The 8,930-nt window shown below is 43.3% G+C and overlaps 1 protein-coding gene across 2 annotated transcripts in view; it reads right to left on the bottom strand.

Annotated features, from left to right (window-relative positions):
• Positions 1-6,675, bottom strand: part of CREB5 (cAMP responsive element binding protein 5) — a 219,455-nt gene extending 212,780 nt beyond the window's left edge. For both annotated transcript variants that reach the window (XM_056857523.1, XM_056857524.1), the window contains exon 1: positions 6,624-6,675. The gene's annotated coding sequence lies outside the window, so the exon portion shown is untranslated. The remainder of the gene's footprint in view (positions 1-6,623) is intronic.
• Positions 6,676-8,930: the final 2,255 nt, after the last annotated feature.

Here is an 8,930-nt window from a genome sequence, read left to right on the forward strand (position 1 = left end):
TTGGTGGAAAGGGCCATCAAGTCACAATGGACTTTGGCAACCCCATAGGGTTTTCAAGGCAAGAAATCAACAGAGGTGCTTTGCCATTGCCTGCCTCTGCATAGCAACCCTGGATTTCCTTGCTGGTCCCCTATCCAGGTACTAACCAGGGCTCAACCCTGCTTAGCTTCCAAGACCTTATGAGTTCAAACTAGCCTGGGCAATCCAGGTTAGGGCATGGGAGATCAGCGAGCCCCATTTTACATATTACAGCAGAAGCAAAGAAAGTGAACCCCACAATTTAAGAAGGATGTTGACAAGTTGGAGCGTGTCCAGAGGAGGGCGACCAGAATGGTCAGAGGTCTGGAATCCATGCCCTATGAGGAGAGACTTAGGGAGTTAGGTTTGTTTAGTTTGGAGAAGAGAAGGTTGAAGGGAGACACGATAGCCATGTTTAAATATTTGAAGGGATGTCATATTGATGAGGGAACTAGCTTGTTCTCTATTGCTCCAGGGACTAGGACACGGAGTAATGGACTTAAAACTAATAGAAAAGCGATTCTACCTAAACATTAGGAAGAACTTTCTGACGGTGAGGGCTGTTCGATGGAGGAATGCCCTGCCTCGGAGGGTGGTGGAGTCCCCGTCTTTGGAGGTCTTTAAGCAGAGGCTAGGTGGCCATCTGTCGGGTGTACTTTGATTGTGGGATCCTGCATTGTGGGGCGAGGGTTGGGGTCACTGGGGATGTGGGGGGGAGGTAGTTGTTAATTTCCTGCATTGTGCAGGGGGTTGGACTAGATGACCCTAGTGGTCCCTTCCAACTCTATGATTCTATGAACGTCACTCACTTCTGCTCTAATGTTCACCCACTTGATGTAATGTTTGAAGAAGCTGTAAGAAAACATAATGCATGAATACTTAGCAGCTATGATCAGGCTGCAACTTTTCAGCCACTACAATGACATGAATTCCTGCTAGATATAACCGTAACCACCAGGTTCACACATCTCATTGCTGTACAACAGTACAAAGCTGGGGACAATCAGCAGCACTCTTATGGCCCAAAAAATGTATTTTGTGAAGTGATCCTCCTTTAAAAAAAACCAAATTGTGGTGTGGAGCGGGGTGGAATATCCCACTTATTTTAAAACAGTCTTAAAACTATTCTACTTCTTGTTCCCATAGATAAAAAGCATCTTGATAGTGCATGGTCCAACCAGTAAATTAGACCTTAAATTAGGACGTATTCATCACGTGTTTTACTTTGTTTATAGTAACTCTATCCTTGATAATGATTGATAACTGTATTGCTTTCACAGTTGTAACATCTAATTTGAGCTTGTTAGCTTGTGGTTCATGCTATACCATATCTAACAGCCAAGGGCTGAGCCCGCCTCCCCTGTGCAGATCGATAAATCTGGATAACAGGGCTGGCCATAGCTACCATTTAGGATTCTGAAAACTCTGGCTTGATGAAAAATCTTAGTTTTTTTTTGGGGGGGGGACCCCTCTATTTAGGGATAACCAACCCCCAAATAATAGAAGCATCAGCAAAACCAGATGTCCACCAAAAACCCAGAGTTCAGGTAGTTGAGTTGGTTTGCCATTAAAGGTACAGGACTTCTTTTTCCCTGGCCAGTTGCAACCTAAACTTGAATACGTGTATCTATTACACAAGGGACGGATGAGTATGTGGATCTCATTCAGCACAGTGATCCTTATGATAGTAAAGCAAAATATGTGAGTTTGAAACTGAGTTTGAAACTGGATCCTCTTACTCAATAAAGTAATTGAACAATTTCTTGATCCAAGCGATATTTTGTTTAGCAGGACTTGACAATTGTTTCACCATACCACCCCAAAGGCTTCCAAGAGTAGTTTAGCAGTAATAATGGCAAAACTCGAAGAAAAACTGGGATCAGGGAGTATGGTGAAACAGCTACATAGCTGATTTGCCACACACTCAATGTTCATTCAATCTCCAGTTCATACCAACTTGCAGAGTAAAACGAATCAGCCCTTTGTTTCATGTAGCTATTTCTTCCCAAGTTGTATTTTTACAGTCAGGGAAGTAATCATATTTAAAGACCCCCTGCCTGCTGCCACACCCGCTGCAGTCCTCTTCCTAGCACCACGCTGCCGCAGTGGCACCTGGTGGGCCAGCACACTTGGGTTGAGTCCTACCGCAAATACCCAGCTCGGGGGCTGTCGTGTGGCTACACTCTCAGTTGGTGAAGGAACCACTTCAAGATGTATGCCCAAGTGCAACCACTGGATCACCATTCTGTTGTGCCCCCCAATCCTCAGGTTGGGGGTCATTTTATCGGCCGACAGGGTGATCCCCCGATGCCTGGATCCATGCCCTATGCCTCGCCAATGCTCCATCTGCTGTAATTAATAAAGCTGTGGCCTTTGTTAACCCAATTCTTGGTGTATGTGTACTCTTGAATCCCCGTTTCCGTTGTAGAGCCGCTTTTGCCCTTAGGATTGCAACTCCTGACAGTATATTTCTTGCTGTGGACATGAGCTGACAGAAACACATGTACCCTCTTCATTCTCCCACATTCTTGTGTTCAGTGTGAGAATACGTGGCAAGCCCAATATTTCTATAACATACAAATGGGAGCTAATTTCCTGGAATTTTCCCAGGCTGTGAAATTTTAACACAAGAAGCAGTTCTCAAAGCAATTGTATGTTGACCAAAATGAAGTGCAGAAGAAACTGGAATAACAACCAATAAACATATTTCAGCCTGTAATAATAATAATAAACCTGCTTATAAAAACCTTCTGTACTGTATTTGACCATGGGCTACTAACTTTCCCCATAGAACCTCAAAATGTAACTCTGAAAAAGGACATTTCCCATGAAAACCTAAGGAAGTTAATAAATGTATTTCTTTAATATCAAAATTTCTTCAGACATTGAGGAAATGCCAAACCCTTCTGCAACCCTTTCCCCTTCCTCAAGACAGACTTTTTCCCAGCAGAACAGCAATGGATGCCACGTAGGAAAAGGAAAGGGACAGAAATCATATTGGTCCCTAATTTACGAATGAATTACAAAGGCTACCAGGTAGACTGTTTCTCCTGATCCAATAGAGATATGCGACTTTGTAAATAAAAATTAGGGCCAACTACTGGAAATGTGTATGCATCAGGATGGGAGTCTGACTTGCTTTCCTTACATGTACATGAAAGGGAATGAAATGGTGTAAAAAATTGGTACACTGCTGTTACCAGGCCAAAGCTTCCCAGGAAAGGTTGGAAGAGAATTAGGAATCTGGTGATATGTCACTGTTTTGCAGCTGTTCTTTTGCTACTGGATTTTTGTAGGGCTTCTGGTTTGGCTGCCCAGCACAATGCAGCTTCTCCCAAGCAGGAATCATGATCAAATAGCTGAATGTGAACTCTTGAGTGCTCAAGGACGGTAGGCAGAGAAAATTGTGTGTGTTGGGGGCTGGGGGTAGGGGGAAAGGCTTTGGTTTCTCTTCATTGATATTTTGTAGGTTTTGCAGATTGTGAAAGAATGAACTAAGACGCAGGGGAAAACTGAAGGGCTTGGACTCCCCCATGACTTTTCCTGCATACTGGCATGCAGATGTGGTTGCAGAGACCAGGAATTAAAGAGGCAGAGGCACAGGCTTTGTCTTGCCCCTTTAGAGATACACAGAGGCTTAAGGCTCTCCCTTTCTCCGACAGTAAAGAGCAAACATATACATATAGGAGACCAAATAGGGTTGCCAGCCTTTATGTACTAGCTGAAGATCTCCTGCTATTACAACTGATCTCCAGCTGATTGAGATCAGTTCACCTGGAGAAAATGGTCACTTTGGCAATTGGACTCTATGGCATTGAAGTCCCTCCCCTCCCCAAACCCTGCCCTCCTCTGGCTCTGCCCCAAAAACCTCCCACCAGTGGTGAAGAGGGACCTGGCAACCCTAAGACCAAAGGAAAATCAGTGATGACAAAGGATCACAGCATATCTGCACAGGAGAGAAGCATCTGAGATCCCTTGCATGCTTTTATTGTATTTTAAAGCACTACAGCCATTCAGGGAGGTCCAATACGCATGGGTCTGTGCCAGAGGCAGGCTGGGAGGGGAAAACAGCCCTGGAAAAGGTCCCCTGGCCCCACTCCCCAAAGAAGGGAGTGAGAAAGAGCCAATTGCAAGGAGGTAGATTCTGTGGCATCACCTACCCAAGCACCTCACTTCACCATGCATCACTTGGGCACTGCCTTCCTTCCCCACATGTGGACTGCCCTTCTCACCCCTGAGCTATTCCAGTCCAGGTGTGTGTGTGTGTGGGGGGGCATCGGCCCAATGGGAAAAGTGAAGGGGGGGGGGTCTGAAGAGAAATCTGAGCCTTCCAATAAAGGGAACTGGCATTGCTTCCCACTGCTTTCCTTTGCAGCCTCCCACTATTTGAAACACATTTTTTTTCCTGGCCAGGCTCTACAGTTACAAAGATATGGGAAGACAGCTGGGATGGAAGAAAAGACTACACAGAAAAGAGAACACAGTATAGAAGGCACAGATGACAGCAGAGAGTTACTCCCTCTTACCATGTGCCCTGATTTGGTTAAAAACCACATATCTCCAGCCTCAGCTTGAAGTTTCCAAGAAAGGGGGGAGATATGGTTGCCAACCTCCAGGTATTAGCTGGAGATCTCCTGCTATTACAACTGATCTCCAGCCGATAAAAATCAGTTCACCTGGAGAAAATGGCCGCTTTGGCAATTGGGCTCTATGGCATTGAAGTCCCTCCCCTCCCCAAACCCCGCCCTCCTCAGGTTCTGCCCCAAAAACCTCCCACCGGTGGCGAAGAGAGACCTGGCAACCCTAGGGGGAGATAATTACCCACATGTCTTTCTGTGCAAGCTATGTATTGGATGGTTTTAATTGCTTATGGAACAGGAATGCTTTTTTCTATCCATCTGAAAGATGGAAGAGAGTGTTCTTTGGGTGAGGGATACAATCTCTGAGAATTTCTTCCCAGCTGCAGGATTTCTACCAGGTTCCTTGGCTGATAAGAAGCCTATAAAATAATCTGCCCAATGGTCGATGTTGCAATTGTTTTGACTTCCACCCATCAGTGGGGCGGGGGGGCAGGTTTCCCACTAGAGTGAAAGCCCTTCCAGGCTGGGCCCCCATACCTTGCTGATGCTCAACAGGTTGGCAGTGGGAAAATGGAGGTGGGGGCAATTTTCAGGTTGCCTACTCTGGGTTCGAAAATTTCTAGAGATTTGGGGAGGAGCTTCGGGAGGACCCTTGGGTATAATGCCATACAGCCCACCTCCATAGCAGCCATTTTATCCGGGGAAATAATATCTGTGATCTGGAGATCAGTTGTAATTCTGGGAGATCTCCAGGTTCCATCAGAAGGTTGGTAAACCTAAAAAATTGGTGCTGCACCAATGCTTGACATCATCAGTGTGATGTTCTAGGATTCACCCAAAATTCTATGGTTTATTATAGAGTTTGGGATAAATCCTAGAGCATCACCTGATGCAATGATGTCACTTCTGGTTTTATGCCAGAAGAGACATCATGCATCAGTGTAATACCAAATAGCTTTCATGCCCCCCTTTCTCCCACCAGTATGGGAGAAACTATTCCAAAGAGAAGAAAAATAATTGTTTTACCTTTTTTTGCCATAAACTGTAAACTGGGCTTAGTTTATAAGGAACATTTGGGACCGAGACCAGACATAGCCTACTGGTAGGGGTCAGATTTCTAGATCGGGTATCTCATCGAACTCAGTAGGGACTGACCTCTGAACAAGATGCATGGCAATTTCACAACTACACTTTGTAATGCCTGATTATAAATGTGTTCTTAATAAAATGATGAAGATGATGATTACATTCCTTCGTCTTTTCTGTTGGCATTAACTATGCATGTGCAAAAAAGGCTTGGACTTTAATGGAGATGTTAGCAACAAATGTCAAAAATTATTGCACTGCTGTGACCATGCAAAAGCAACACCTGTAGTCCGGAGATCAGTTGTTAATCACTAGGCTCCACCTAAGGGTTGATAACCTACATTTCCAACACATTCAGCACAGGTAAACTCTGAAGGCACTGAAGATAAAAACGCAAATAGAGTAGTGGTCTAATTCATCCTCACTGAACAACCAAACATTGCAAAATGCTGAAAGAGTGGTAGTTGGGTGAGGCAGATTATAATACTTATATCTGTCCAATTATTGTTCACCATGGGGTTAGCAGCCCAAGGTAGTCTCAGTGATAGTCAAAGCCAACTGTAGCCACTGAAAGACTGTAGGAACTTGAAGGAAACACTTTTTCAGCAGTGTCTATGTTTAAGCATGGTAATCAAATGTAGATAACGAGATAAAGTTTGAAGTTCATTTTTTCATGTTTTGTACACTGTGTGTATATGGTTTGTACAGAGGGGCTTTTGAAAGCAAAACAAATGAGCATTCCCCCCTTCCAGTGGAATGACCCCTTCTTAAAATAATTTCAAAACTAGATTTATTTTTTCTCACTCTTTTTCATATGTCTAATAAAAACCACTCCACTGTTACACCACAGCTAGGAAGAAATGGTGTGAAATAACTGAATTAAGAAAGCCTGTTCTCTTTTCAGCCCTTACATAAATAATAAATAACTCAATAAAATACCTGCAAAATTAGTATGGCTTCACTGGAAAGAATATCATGCAGGCTTGTTTCCTGTTTCAATGTTATTCTTGAAGTGAGTTGCAGTCAGAATCTGATTTTCATCGAGCTGTTATTATTTGCAGCTGTGTGACCTTCTTAACCCTGTTTCGAAAATGACATTTCAGCCTTCAGCCTCAAATGACTGAACGTTGTGGAGTTTTCAACCTTGTGATTAACCCTAACCAAAAAAAGAAGAAGAAGAAGTACAGACTAATTGTCGTGTGTACATCTCGTCTAGGTCAGTGGGTCTGTCCTGCATAATATTAATTGGGCATATTCCTTTTCCATGGAGGGATATACACAAAAACACTCTCCAACGGAATGTAAAATCCACACGTTGTAGGAAAGAAGCAGGAATCTAGTTTCCTGTATGTTGATCTTTCCATGGAAGTCAACCAGCCAGATACTGGCCCATCGTGATTGAGGGCAGCTTCACAGGTTATGGGGCTGATGGGTTTATATTTGAACACAGTGTGCTTCACAGAAACCTCTACAAACATGGAGGGAAGTTGCCCGGTGGTACTCAGAGGTTTATAATGCATTTTTAGCCATACATTATGTCCCCTTTATATAGTATTCATTTACTTACTTTATTTATAACCTGCCTTTTTCATGGAGAATCAAGGTGGATTACAGAATAAATAACAAGATAGTCCACCTACATGAGTTGGCTATATAGCATAGGGTGCCATCTTTTAAGCTGTAAATTATAAATCATGAATTTTATAACATTTAAATTAGGAACTACAGTTTGAAATGTTTGAATTATTTTATATTGTATGTATTGGTTGTTGGAAGCTGCCCTGAGCCTGACTTTGCTGGGAAAGGTACATGGTAGAAATAAAATAAATAAATAAATAAGGCAATCATATGTGTGTGTTAAGTGCCATCAAGTCGTTTCTGATTCATGGCGACCCTATGAATCAATGTCCTCCAAAGTGTCCTATCCTTAACAGCCTTGCTCAGATCTTGCAAATTGAGGGCCGTGGCTTCCTTTAGAGAGTCAAGCCATCTCTTGTTGGGTCTTCCTCTTTTCCTGCTGCCTTCAACTTTTCCTAGCATGATTGTCTTTTCCAGTGACTTTTGTCTTCTCATAATATGTCCAAAGTATGAAATTTGAAAAAGTATAAATTTGAAAAATCCGAATCCCCATACTGGCTTTTTTCAGATATTTGAAATTTTTCACATCCGTTAAACCCTAACCCGAAAAATTCCAGCCGCCTCTAAACTCCACATGGCTTTCAAAGGTAGCAGAGCAGAGCTGAATGCAGGGCTCAGCTTGGCCGTGCCCAGCATTCAGCTCTGTGCCACCTCCGAGACCCATGTGCAGTTCGGAGGTGGCAGTACAGAGCTGAACAGTGGGCGCATCTGGGCCAAGCCCAGCGTGCCGCTCTGTGCCTCCAAGACCTAGCCAGCCTGCAGGTAAGTGAGGAAGAGAGGGAGGGGGGAGACGCAGAGGGGATTCCCCCCCACACACACACACATTTTTTAAAAATAGCGGTGGGGCCCAAGCAGCCTGAATAATGCTGAAAAATTGGCATTATTCAGGATCCATTTTTCGGCTCCCTTAAATCGCTGCCAATAAGGTATTTCTCAGGGGTTTTCGGTTCAGCTTTACCGAATGCACACCCCTGCCTCCAATAAAGTAGACTACTGCTTATAAAAACCACAGCCACAATAAAAGACTAGTCTCCAAGATGCCACAGTTATAAGGGCTTTCTTTGCGACTAGTTTTCTAGGGTGACTTTAATAGCATATTTCAAAACATAGTAAATCAAGAGTTAATGACTAACTATGTTACCAGCCTCTCCCAGCCTGAGTAAATCCTACTGCCAATTTTCAGGATCATTGCAATGAAATGGAGTATGGTGTTTTTCATTCTATCCAGCTGAAGTGCTTGTTTTTAAAACATCCAGAATCAAGCTTTCCACATGCACACATACAGGATTTATTATTACATTTGTGCCTGTTTATTCTGCTACATTAAAAAGGTCTGTCACCCACATTTTCCTGGATTAAAATATTTCCAAATGGGTCTGGATGCTAGGAAGAATTCCACATCTGGGGTTCCCTAAACAGGCCTTTGCATGATCGATGGATGGAACTTCAGTTCTCAGTGGTGATTCAGCCGACGTAATAGGCAACAATATATAAATGCTGCCTTTATACAGAAATACAGAGAACTTCTGCATTCAAAAGAAAAGATCTCTATATATCTTTCTTACTACAGAGGCTTGTTCTCAGGGAGGAGCTAATGCATGTATAAAA

This window comes from Euleptes europaea, chromosome 11 (assembly GCF_029931775.1).
Source record: "Euleptes europaea isolate rEulEur1 chromosome 11, rEulEur1.hap1, whole genome shotgun sequence".
Lineage (NCBI taxonomy): Eukaryota > Metazoa > Chordata > Lepidosauria > Squamata > Sphaerodactylidae > Euleptes > Euleptes europaea.